Source organism: Protobothrops mucrosquamatus, unplaced genomic scaffold (assembly GCF_001527695.2).
Source record: "Protobothrops mucrosquamatus isolate PMUCROS unplaced genomic scaffold, P.Mucros_1.0 scaffold441, whole genome shotgun sequence".
NCBI lineage: Eukaryota > Metazoa > Chordata > Lepidosauria > Squamata > Viperidae > Protobothrops > Protobothrops mucrosquamatus.
The window spans coordinates 479,976-494,327 of NW_015386765.1; positions in this window are offsets into that span (position 1 = coordinate 479,976).

Genomic DNA, 14,352 nt, shown 5'->3' on the forward strand with positions numbered 1-14,352 from the left:
GTTGCCACAAGGAAAAATAATAATACTTTGAAAAATATGGAAATATAGATTATTGAATTGGAGGCTGCAAATATAGAAAACTAAAAAAAATCTTGTAAAACAAGAGACTTTATTCAATAAAATGCTTAAATGAAAATTTGACTATTTAATTTCAAAACTACACAAAGTTCAGTGTTTCTATATTTTATTTTTTATTTCTCCAGATGACTCACCAGCCCCCAAGCAATAGTTCTCCTGCTTCCAATGTGTAAATATTAAATGAGGAAATTTAATAGATCCAGAATTTCTGCCTAATAGCTGAGTGTCTTCAGTAAGCAAGGTTTTTTTTTTAGTTCTTGCTGTTTGTTTCTTTTTGTTTAAGTGTTTAATTATTTCTAAGTACATTTTATTTAAGGCTTTTTAATTTTTCTATTTTTCTTAAACAAACAAAAAACAAACAAATGTAAAGAGAAATCACACTTTTATATAATTTTAAACAAAATATTTTGAAATGTAAGAGAGATTTGTTATTAGAATAGGACAGGACTGACTTACATTTTTAAGGTTCCTGTTCTCCTTCTCTCAAACTACATCCACTTTCTGTTCTAAACATTAAATCAATTATTACTTTTAGGGTAATTACCGAATAGTTAGTTATCAAGATCTTACAATACTATTATACTAATGCCCCCCCTTCTTACATTAAACAATTAAAATAGAGATATTCACACTTGATCCATCTAGTTATAGAAAAAAGGATCTAAATGTCCCTCATCAAGCTAGTACACTGAGATGAATTTTTCATACATGAAATGCTTATCTAAATAATATTTGATGCATATATTTACTATACTGTCTTTTTGTCTAAGAAGGATGATTAATGTCTAGCGACACCATTAAACCAGACCATATCGGCTCTGGGGGATGGGTATGAGAAGACTGCAAGGCTGGACTATAACATGCTAGAGAAAACTGACAGATACTTATCTAACAGAAAAGCATTATGGAATTTATTCAGTAAATTCTAGTTCAATGTCGCACATGAATGCAGAATGGCAAAGGCTTTCTACCCCACGAAGGGAACTATTCTCTCTACATTGTTTTTCCAATTTAATGGACTTTGATAGTAGTGAAGCTGGAATTAAAATCTTTTGTTATTATTGTACACGTAGTCCTTGACTTACAACAGTTCCCTTAGTGACTGTTCAGAGTTACAATGGCACTGAAAAAAGTGACTTATGACCATTTTTTACATTTATGACTGTTGCAGCATTCCTATGCTCACATGATTCATATTTGGATGCTTGACTAATGTGTCAAAAAGAAGTTGAAATTTATTAAGACTCACTTAATAAATTTCTCACTTAGCAACATAAATTTTGGGCTCAATTGTGTGCATAGGTTGAGGACTAGCTGTAAAAGGGAGATCAAGAGGAAGGATGAATTTCAGGGATGTAAATGGATTAAATGAATAAATAAAACGTATATTAATTGTATAAGAAGGGTATATCAGGTTTCATCATGCTGAAATTGCTGCTTTTTAACACTATAATCCCTGTATGTTTTACTCAGGAAGAAATCCCACTAAACTCACTGGGACCTATTCCCAAATAAATATAGCAACAGCTCTGGGGAGGACTAGCAGACTCTTGTACTGGGAGTAAATGCATTGAATTTGGGTCTTATTGTTAACCTGGGGTAATATTCTCCTCCCTTCCCTGTTAATATGAACTAAAAAAAAGGGAGATCCAACTGTGTCCATCTGTTGACAGAAAAGNAAGCATCTGTCAGCAAAATAGACCCTCTCTTCAATCTCCTCCTGCACTTCTGAAGGCACAAAGCAATGTAGTGGGAAAACATGTGAAGAGAAGTCAATCACTGCATGTGAGTGGAAATTAACTCACACAATATAAGAAGTAAAGGAGGAGATCTCAGGAAAGGAAAAGTTTATATGAGAAAAGAAGCAATACAAATATACTGGGGAGAAATCAAATGCATTGTCTATAGTCCCACAGTTCATGCTGTAATAAAAAGCAGCATAATCCTTCAGACAGGGGTCTCAAAATCATAGCCTGAGGGCCACAACACAAAAAAATCTAAATACTGAAGTTATGGCTAATGAAAAACATTATGACTTAAGTGACCAAAGTGAAATGGCAATGTTTTGAAGTTCCCTTACAATACAGTTCTTTTTATTTAATAAAGTTACACTTAATCATGAGCTAACAAATTATTCCTAAAGTAGCACTTGTGACAATTTGAGATCCTTTGCCACAATAGCTCTAATATGTATTTAATCTAAGACAGAAATTCTTTAAGAATACAGTCCATATAAAAAACACTGTGGAGAAGTTCTGCTTGAAAAACTGGTTTCTAAATGGTTTCTTTTCATGTTCTTTCATATATTGGTGCAGGATGTTAAAAAAGGCAGAGACAACAGCGGTAACCTGACAAAGAGCTTCATACTGTAGCCATGTTTGTTGTCGCACTTCTGACGTCCTAGTGATTTACACATTCCAGCTCTGGCCAAGAATTGATACTAGAAACTCACAAATCTTCTGCTGTTCTTGCACCAAAATAGACAAATGATTTCTCCATTTAACCTGTTGTAGAGTTATTTGCACAAGCTGAATGAACGCCATGTAAATTGCCTCAATTTTTCTTTCCAGAATCCTATTTTTTTCTTTTATTCAAGGATGGAGGAAAACAAAAATAACTAAGTATAGCAAAAAAAATTTAAAATAAGGGGGGGTCACTTTGAAAATGTACCTCATAGTTCAGTGACAATCTTGTTTAAATCACCAAAGACATTAGCCATTTACTAACAACTTCAATAAACTCTTGGAAAAATCAACAAGTTAACAAAGTCTCCTTCATCAACAAAACAGTAATAAAGGAATCCACTTCTGGATGCAGTGGCTTCCAAACATTTCAGACTCATTATTATACTTTTAAATTGGATCTACTTTTTAAAGCTTACAAGAGGAAATACTTATTTGTTGCTCAATTCATCGAAAATTACAGAGACCATCTTACAGATGTGAACAAAACAAGTTTTTCTAAGAAAAAGAAAACAATTCTGGCTGTCAGGCATTGGATTTCTTTAAAAACAAAACAACTCAGTCAAAGAATGTAAATCATTGGAATAATAAATAAATCTACTGGAAGGAGCAGAGTGACCTACCAACAATTTCAAAATATGATGGCATGTTATTTTAAAAACAGAGTGATCTCTGATACGACAGCAAGGGAAATGAGAGAATGTTTATTCCACAAAACAGCCAACTAAAAATTCTTACACACAACAACAATAATATTTTATATTTTAGTACCATGCATGATTGGGAACAAATGTTACCAACTCATGTGTTTGTGTGCATGTGCATGTGTTACTAACAGACGTATCAGAAAAGAGCAATCTAAATCTAACTCCATATCCCTGTTCAAATGTTTAATATTAAGCTATCTACACATAGCATTTATTTATATGAAGCACATTTGTTTTAATAACACGCAAGGCCAAGACTGTTGTTAATATTGCATAGACAATATAGTATTTAATTACTTACAACATTTTTTCCCCCGTAAGGATTTTAAGTAGAAACAGTGTGGGAAACTTGTTATGCACAACGAAAATGCTGAAAGATACTGCCACAGCCTGGCTCAGTATGGAAGTTATTTTCCTTGATATATCGAGGGGGGGCATCTGTATCTAACCCATTTGCTAATATATGAGGAGGAAAATCACTGCAACCAATTTATGTTTTTCATTTCACACTACAAATAATAAAAAGCCTTAAATTCTATTTGATATAACACTCTCTTATGCAGCCTAACCATTTACATACAGAACTTTTTACTCTATTCCAATGAACGAGAGCTCTCCAGAGATGTAGAAGTATTTCCAAGTTCTAGATGGCCAGAAATAGTTACCGAACCAACTCTCCTTAAATCAATCCTCTTCAATCAATCAATCAATCAATCAATCAATTAGCAAGCAAGCAAGATTTATTGCAGAGGCATAGTTGTTGTCATGGAGGTTGTCCTGATAATTTGAGCAGAAGAGAAAATAAAAGAAAAACATCTGGTTATAATACAGAACAAAGCATGCTTCTTTAATACCAATCCTATGCCTATTCCTAACACAGAATTATTATCTTTGTGTAGTAACAACACCAGACTGTGTTGTCACTCGAACAACAGTATGTAGGAGGCTTATTTACTTAGAAGAATATGTGTGCATAGCATACTATAATACATAATTTGCAATGCAGCAATACACATCCATGTGGCTTTTCCTTAAATAAAGTGTCACTGAACCATAAAAATGATTAACCAATTTAAACAAACTAAATATAAAGAAATCTGCAGAAGTTATGAGAACTCATTTTAACAAGGCTCTAACTAAGCATTGGGAAACATATTGCTCATATTTCACTCGAGTCAATTACCATGCGCCAAAGTGCCTTATAAAAACAGCTTTTACTGGTCATCCAATCAATGCCAAGATTATTCAGGGTTTTTCTCCTGCTTTGCTTCTTCCCATGGGGTAAAAATTCTAAATTTTCCTAGAAAACTGCCCCATTTGTTCTATCATTCAGAATGGTCCTCCTTTCCTGAAATACACTACTTTTGCAATGTCAGTTCAAGGAATCCATTCCCATGGAAGGAGGATGTTTTTACTACCTTTCAATATGTCTCCAAAGGTCTATAAGCCTTCAACTTTATAGTTTTGTCCTCTAAGCCAGGGATCCCCAATCCTTGATCCATGGCCCGGTACTGGGCTGCTGGCCTGTTGAGAACCAGACCGTGTATGCGGCAGGCGAGTGCACATGCATATGAAGTTCCATTTGTGGAAGTGGTGGGCGCATGTGCGGAATCATCCCCTCTCCCCCCCACTGCCGCCACCACCTCTGGTCCGCAGACCCAGAAAGATTGGGGACCGCTGCTCTAGGCAGTTATTCACTTAAGTTCCTAATCTATCTTCTTTCTCTTCCACCAATCAGCCAGCAATCACATCCCTACGACCCCCAAATTTTCAGTTGAACATCTTTGCCCTCAATTTTTATTGAGATGGACAGTGTAGAAATGAACTAAATGAATGAGTGAAAAAATAAATATATAAAATTGCTCTCCCCCATCCTCATTAATCACACCACTAGCTTCCATAGTGTTTGGGCTGTATTTATAGCAAACAGCTGGAAGATGAGGGAAATGGGTGAGGAAGAGAAAAGAAAACTGGAAGCAAGTGACTGTACCCCACACATACACACACTCCTTGCCTACTGCCGGGCCATTTGGAGAAAGTTTATCATCATCTTGTCATGTGCTTTGGCAATTGCACTTGCTGACTGAGTAAGGAGATTCTGGATAGCAGGAACCTCTCTCTATGCTTTCTTGGATGCCAAGGAGAGAATTCCATGGATTGATTACATTTGGATTAACCACGTATTCCATGCATCTATACACTAATCCGAAGAAACACAGAGTGACAAGGGTCATGGTGATAATTATAGAGGAGTAACATGTTCATGCACAAATTATTCCATGCATGAAACAGCAGGTTTGGAATGGTTAGCATCTAAACTGAAACATGTATTTATGATCTAGATACAGAACAAAATAGGCTGTTGGCTTCTAATATGATATAGCAACCGATATGGGGTAGGAGAATTAATATGCATCACCTTTTTTTTATTCAGACTATAAAATGACCTTGTGGGTTTTGTTTCGGCCAAAGGCCAGAACAAACCTTACACTCTTTTGTATTCCTTGAATGTATATTATTTTTATTGTACTGTAATAGTTACCTAGAAAGGAATGAGTTATTCTGGATACATTACATCGCAATAGCCAGTAAGAAAAGATAATTTTCTACCTTAATTCATTACCTGCCCATTTTATGCTCACTATTAACAGCATCTGGATTATTCTGGATGATACCTTTCCTCAGCAAAGAAGGTAGAAATGGGAGGGACTCTGGTGACAAAACAACATGTTTCACAAGAAGAACACTTTGATCTGTGGCCTTATAGACTGCATTAAATTTAAGGTGACCAACCTTCCTCCTTTAGGGAGGACAGTCCTCCTTTTGTGAGTTCTGTCCTCCCTCAAAAAGTGTCCTCCTAGATGTCCTCCTTTTCCATATTTGGAGACTAATCTGCAGGGCTTTTTTTTCCTCATAGAACGCTCAGAAGGCGTTCCGGGACCTTTTTTTGATGGTTTTTTTCAACTTTTGCATGAGCTGTGCTACTCCCCCTATTGGCTTTAGAAAGCCAATAGGAATTGCTGCTGAGTGCGCCAAATCACCCAGCCGGCAAACTTTGCACGTGCAAGTTGCAGGAACTTTGCACCCCTCCCTGCTACCCAACTACACCATCTCCTACTCCGAAGATACCTGGAGGAGACTGGAGCGGTAAGTTTCTCTTGATCTTCAGCCCTGTTCGGCTTTACATGGGGATGCGCAGGGTGGGCAGTGGTGCTGGGGGGAGGCTGCAGGGTCAGAGCCGGTGCGGCTGGTGCTTTGCGAGCCGTGGGGCCAGCTCTATGGGGATGCGCAGGGTGGGCGGTGGTGCTGGGGGGCGGCGGCTGCAGGGCCGGAGCCGGCGCAGCTGATGCTTTGCGAGCCGCGGGGCCGGCTCTACAGGGATGTGCAGGGTGGGCGGTGGTGCTGGGGGGCGGCTGCAGGGCCGGAGCCGGCGCGACTGGTGCTTTGCGAGCCGTGGGGCCGGCTCTACGGGGATGTGCAGAGTGGGCAGTGGGGCTTGGGGGCGGCTGGGGGGGGCAGCTGTTTTTTTTATTTACAATATTTTTTTCTTCAATTTATTTGTGTCCTCCTTTTTGTTGTAAAAAAGTTGGTCACCTTATTAAATTCTACTGAATGGACTAGATTTGATGCCACAATCAAAATGACCAGAATCAAAACATGATGCTGTTACATACTTGGTATTACTATTTAATCTGCCATATTATTTTTGAGCAAGATAAAATGAAGTACAATTAAGTTATTTTGAAGAAATTAACAAGACAGCAGCCACCTAAATAAATGAATATAAATAATACAAAAAGAAACTAATTGTAACCTCAAGATTGGTCAAACTTTATTCATCTGATCACTCCATCATCTACTTGCCAGATTACATTTGAGACTGAAGTAGTAATTCAGATGTTGCCCCACTGGGAAATCAGCCCTGTTTTTCGTAGGAAGCCTACAATCCAATATATTTGGAGAATATACTGTACAATCCAAATCCATGTGGATAAGGATAAATTATGTCATATCTCATAAACTGTGCTACACAATCCTAAAACTATAAGTACTTCTAAATTAGTAAAATTAAATCCATCCACTCATGCTACCAAAGAACAAATTCTACTTATTCTCTACTAAGAAGCAATGATGTGGTTTTTAGATTACCTGAAATGAATGGAGACAGCACGTCATGCCATTTCAAGCTCTGCACATTGTAGTTATCTGACTGCCTTGAACTTCAGACCAAACTAGCAAGCTTTATGCCCAAAGCTTTTTTTTTTTAATGGAAGAAAGTCTGGAGACAGCCAGTTGTCTAAACCTGTACAGTCAAATTCTGTAATTATTGCTTTATACAGCATGGCTATACAGAAATGCAGATCTAATGGGCAAAATGAGATTCAAGAGATTGTTGGGCCCCACACAGCACCTGCCAAAAATTCCTTAAAGCAGTTGGCATGAGATTTTGGGAAGAGATGCTTTTGATATAATGCCCAAGTATGTTCTGAATCATGTTTTACCCTTTGAATCCAGGCCTATTACAGCCATATTAGACAAATACTTTTTCTATTTGTTCATGTTTCAATTGTATTCTCTTTTTAAAAAAATTAGGAGCCTGTGTATGTTTAGAGGAATATCATTCCTATTTAAAACATGTAGAATAATAAAATGGGCCCAAACAGTAGGGATTTGCAACCGCTACTGCTTTTAACTGAATAAGCACAAATTGAAAAAAGTCATTAAGACATATTGTGCAGTTAAAGCAGACATGTCAAATACAAGGCCCAGGGGCCGGATGCAGCCCGTGAAGTGGTTTCATGTGGCCCGGAAAACCATCCTGGAAACATTGAGAGAACGGCCCCCGCTGCCTTGGCCCTAGCCCAGGCCGGCCGGGAGCCAATGTACAATTTTGTGGTGGCCATCTATGCTGAAACGCATTTAGTCTTAGCTCCACATGGCCGTCTAGAAACAGCGAGGAACCAGCCCTTGCCATGTCGGCCCCACACCCTGGGTGCATGCTGGGGAGGTGTCACCCTTTGTGAGGAATGAAGAAATGGACCATGCCTTGGCGCTTGCCCCGGTCTCACCCCCTTCTGCCAGAGACCCTCAGATCTGTCCCACTCCTGCCCAGGCCCCCACAGGCACCCCTGACGCGAACGATGTAGAGCTGGCCATGCCCACCCAGTAGGCCACACCCACTCCATCCATGCCCACCCAGTAGACCGCACCCACTCTGGCCACACCCCCCCACCCCCGAGGGCAACCGCAATGCTGATGCGGCCCTCAATGAAATTGAGTTTGACACCCCTGAGTTAAAGCAACATAAAGCATGGCCTCACATAATTTCCATGGAATGATAGAGTGATCCACAAATCAACTCAGTTTGTTTTAGTTAGCAAAACTGTAAGCCTCCCAGAATCATATAAATGAGATGGATGGATTTAGAAATCCAACAAATAAGTAAGTAGATAAATAAATTCAGAATATCTGCAGTTATTCAAAAATAAAATTAATACTGTGTTTCCCCGAAAATAAGACCGGGTGTTATATTCATTTTTGCTCCAAAAGACACATTAGGGCTTATTTTCCGATTAGGGCTTATATTCAGGGAAATATGGTACATCTGGCTGATGATCTTAACTGGGCTTATTTTTGGTGTAGAGCTTATATTACGAGCGTCCTGAAAAATCATGCTAGGGCTTATTTTCTGGTTGGATCTTATTTTGGGGAAAACACGGCAGCACTTAGCACGTAACGTATATACCGCTTCACAGTGCTTTACAGCCGTCTTTAACAGAGTCAGTATATTGCCCTCAAGAATCTGGGTCCTCATTTTACCAACCTCAGAAGGATGGAAGGCTGAGTCAACCTTGAGCCAGTGAGAATCGAACCCCTGGCAGTCAGCAGAATTAGCCTGCAATACTGCATTCTAATCACTGTACCACCACGGCTCCTAATGATATATAATAAATAGCTATTATAGGAATATAACTGAAACTAACACATTTCTATTTCTCATCTCTAAATAATCACAAGGTTTTATCCCTTCCAGGATGTCAAATGCATTCAAGCATCAAAGCATGTATTCAAACACGCATTCAAATGCATTCCATGCATTCAAGAGAGGTCTGAGTAAGGTACATTCAGTTTTCCCAACTGCCATATCGCTAATGTGGGGACATCACTATTAGTATGCACAATACAGAGATGAAGAGCAAGTGTGACCTATTTCCCTTTCAATAAGTGGGGTTCCTCTGAACCCCTCGGTTTAGAAGATATTTGTCAACTGCTGTACCTAAAAGTTGGTGATAATTTGGCTATGTTCTAATTTTCTGCTAACATTCTTTAAAGCATTAATGGATACCCAGACAAGATGACATATTCTGATCAGATTATTGTTAATCAGATAAATAACAAAAAGTCTCCTTTTAAATTGCATCAAAAAGATTTATCCCACTTACAAACCTTACCATATAACAACTTTGCTAATAATTGCTCTTCTGTCAATAAAATCGTATGAAGGTTCATAAAATCTCTCAATTAACTTACTACTCTTACTATTGGAAAGAGATTTTCAGTGTGACAGTTGTGACTATGAGTTATATACAGGTGCAAATAACTAAACAAGTACCTCATGGCAGAGAGCCTGTGCTGGATTAGTAGTCTGCAATAATTTAGAAATTAATACAGGCTTTCTGTGCACAGAAAGCTCTTTATAGTATTTACAAAGAATCCTTTTATCTGCATTATAAAAATGATTGTCTTAAAAAGAAAATTAAAATTTGTTCAAAAAAGTTTTTAAAAATAATAGTTTTAAAAGGTTTAGAAAAATAGTTTTACATATGTACACAAAGCTTATTTCTCTTAAAATCTTCAGAAAATATAGTAAGAGATCAATTTTTTTTTGTAATTACAGCTGAGCTATCTCAGTACAAGCCACTGTACAAAAGGGGTAAACATTCAGAAGATAAGTAATCTTTGATAAGAATATAATACATTAAGATACTGGTATTCATTCAGACAGCAGCTGCCTAAAGCCTCATTCAGTTGGAATTGCATTTTCTTTAAGAAACCACAAGATGGCATCTATTCACAATTTATAATCCAAAGTACATTCTGAAATTCTCTAAATAAAAAATATATGAATCTTTAGATCAATGGTAATTGGGAAGAAGTTTTAATATTTCTCCACTCTGAATTAGCTTTAACATAAGTAAAACATTTTCAAAAGCACATACGTATGTTTGATTTTATGATGCTGATGACTTTTTATATTTTCCCTCTCCTACTTCTCAACATTCATGAACCTAAAATGCTAAACTTAAGGTTATTTTTAAGACAAAGTAAAAAAAAAAATCCTATTCACCATTCCCTTGGCATTTGAAATTAGCAATCAACCATTAAGTACACTGTTGTGATCACACGTTGTAATATGGCACAGAATAAAAAAAGGAATGAAATTACCAGTAATAATAAGGGGGAATTAACAAAGAAAAAGCATGAGAATGAATAGAATTAATAATACAACTGAAAGCATGGCCAAGGTAGGTGATCTGATGGTTAACAGGTGGAATCATATGTGCATCATATTCATTTATTCAGCATCTGCTAGTTTATTATAAAAGTTTTTTCTCTGATTTTATCACAGATAGGGCAGTAGGCGACTTAATGAATAATGTTCTCCAGTAGATCAGCACCACGGGGGCAGAGGCATTCTACTCAATATTTCCCTCTGAACTGAAGTGCAGCCACTAGTTGGGTGCATCATTCAACCAATTCTAAGCTCATTTTACAGTAGCATTGTTTAGTCCATATTTTCATGAAGAATAATCGAATTTGCGCTCTGTCAAAGACTGCTGAAATCTGTACACCAGGGGTCCCCAATCCCCGGTCTGCAGCCCATTCGGAACAGGGGTATAGAAATGGAGAGTGTACATGAAACTGCATTTGTGAAAGTGTGTGTGTGTGCATGCGAAACCATCCCCTCTCCCCCCCATCACCGCTACCACCTCCATCGGTCTGCAGAGCCCGAAAGGTTAAAGACCTGTGCTGTAAACTATGCCTACGGATTTCCCTTGAGTTAATACGTTAGTAGAGGCAGTCCTCACTTAGTGACCACCAATGGGACTGGCAGCTATGTTATTAAGTAAAGTGGTTGCTAAGTGGGAAATCATATGACTATGACTGTGCTTTCCTTTTCCCATTCCTCCATCCTTTGGAATACTCATCCCAGCACTGGGATAATTAGCAAGAAGGGAATTAATGTTTGTATTTACATTTTAGAGGAAGGGATTATACAAGAGTAAGCAGACACAAACTGTGGAATGCAATATGCTGGCACCAGCAACTGCAAGTGCCCGGTGTATTCCTCTCCAATGTCTGTGCTGGGGTGGGGGGACAAGTCAGACATACAAGGGATTACTCTACAGTACACAAATGGCATTGGTTGTTTGTTTTTTCTCCCCTCACTTGTGCTCTGCAAGGGACAGAAAAAACAAAAATGAAAACAAGTAATATTCGTAGATAATCTTTGTCCTGTGTCTGACTCATATTATTTTCTTTCTTTCACCTCTTGTGGAGCAGTGAGGTTGGAGAGGAAAGACCACAAGAGAGTAAGCAGGCATACAACGGGGGAATACGCCAAACTGTTTGCATAATGCAATTGGGGCTGCCAACACCATCACATTGCTTTCAATACGCATCTCCCATTGTTTGCTTACATTCTTATAATCCCTTCCTCTCCAACCTCATTATGCAAGGGGAGAAAAAAGGAAAAATAACAGGTCAAGCACAGGGCAATGCATACTGACTGTAATGGCAATCATTTAACTGAGGGGTTCTGCAAAGATCATAATTGTGGGCCTTAGTCATAAAGTCATTTTTTTCAGCACCATCATAACTGTGAACAGTTGCTGAACAAAGCACCAATCTATCTCATACAGAACTATCTCATACAGGGCTATCTGTAACTCTAGCAAAGGATATATGATTAATCTACCATAATTTCTTTGCAAATAACACAGCTGAGTCCTGTTAATTGTAGCATGCCTATCTAAGTGCTTACAAATATGCCAGTGAATAACCTGTTTGAAAACCATGTCTAATCTAGATGTGAACCTGACAAGTCTTCAGTTTCCTTGGAATCTATTTGTATTTGTTGAAAGCAGTTGCAAGAAGTTGTTTGAATCCATGGTGGTTTTGCTATGGGGCTCCCAAAGGTTAACCATTTGCTTTAGAGGAATTCGGGATTCTAACATTCACCCTAAAACTTTTTCCTGGCTTGGAACCTTCTTTATCAAGCTTCTGCTGAAACTGCTTTTAGAGTCACCTCCATCAAAAGCAAGTGGGTGGCAGCAAAGAGCTTCTCATTTTATTTTAGCTGTTTATTTAATTCAACATAGACACAGCCCAAATCCAACTAACTGTGGACTGCTCACAAAAAATAACATAAAACCTACACAAACTAAAATCAAAATAGGCTCTGGGCATAATAAATAGACAATAATAATAATAGTAACCACAGACACACACAAAGCGCTCCATTTATCTCATCCTAGGCATGGAGAAGAACCAGGTATTAAAGGCTTTATAGAATGCCAACATTGTGGAAGCCATGTAAATTTAAGGGGCAATGTCTTTCCAGAAAGCAAACAATGCCAAGAAATAAAGCATGTTTCCTGGGTTCTGAGAGATGACTTTAATTGAAGGGACACAGAAATGCCAATTCTAACAGCACATGGACAAAGGCAGAACAGAAGACCATACAGGATGTATATGTTGGAAAACTAGTTGTATTCATCCTACAAAATGGGGTTTTCTGACTAGGCAATGACAGCCATAACATTCATTTATAAATTGTCATGCTCTCCGTAACAGTTATTTTATCAGAATACCCATAAGATGTTCTCAAAAAGATTATTATATAGCTTCCACTCCACAGAGCAAGTGATTCTGGGCAGCACACAACAAAGCTAAAAAATAATTAACTAATCAACACTCAACAACTGTTATCATCATTAAAAATTATAAGAAACAAAGCTAAAAAGAACAAAAAATATTAGGCAAAGGGATGTTAACAATGGAGCTGGACTGCTGGGTACTGAAGAACAAAAGATTGCCATTTTAGCATTAATAAAACTTTTTAAAAGCCTTAATTCCTTTTCATTGTTACCTTCAAGGATGAACTCAAATTTGCAGATTTGTGGGAATAACTTTTGTTAAGCAGATTGCCAAAGAATACAAAATATGTTTCCAACCAAGTGTGATAATAATCAAGCAAGCATGAGCTATTGAATGAGCTTCCAACCATTCCCACACTCCCTCTTGCATGGGAGTTGTGTGTGATTTATAACCAGTTCAGAGGAATATAAATATTTTGTAGGAAACTGAAATTCTGATTAAACTCATACAATGTATTCACACTGCTGATGTATTACCTTTTTTTCTTTTTCTTTTCTTTTTGCCATACTGTGGAAATAACATTAGGGCATTGCAGGCACTGTGAACATGGGGTGGTTTTATCTGGCCTCCCGGGAGGTTACACGAGGCTGGCTCCAGGGAATCGTCAACGCTTCTTTGAGTGAGGGGTTCTTGCCGGCCGCCTTGAAAGAGGCGGTGGTGAGGCCCCTCCTCAAGAAGCCCTCCCTAGACCCGGCTGCTTTGGCCAACTACTGGCCTGTCTCCAACCTTCGCTTTCTTGCGAAGGTTGTTGAGAGTGTGGTGGCACGACAGCTCCCTCAGCACCAGGAAGAAAATGTCTATTTAGACTCACGCCAGTCCGGCCTGGGCACAGCACGGAAACGGCATTGGTCGCGTTGGTTGATGATCTCTGGAGGGCTCGGGATAGAGGGTGTTCCTCTATCCTGGTCCTGCTAGACCTCTCAGCGGCTTTTGATACCATCGACCATGGTATCTTGTTGCACCGGTTAGGGGGGTTGGGATTGGGGGGCACCGTTTTACGGTGGTTCTCCTCCTACCTCTCGGACCGGACGCAATTTGTGTTGGCAGGGGGGCAGAGGTCAACCTCGAGGCGCCTCACTTGTGGGGTACCACAGGGGTCGGTCCTCTCGCCTCTCCTGTTCAACATTTATATGAAGCCACTGGGTGAGATCATCCGTGGTTTC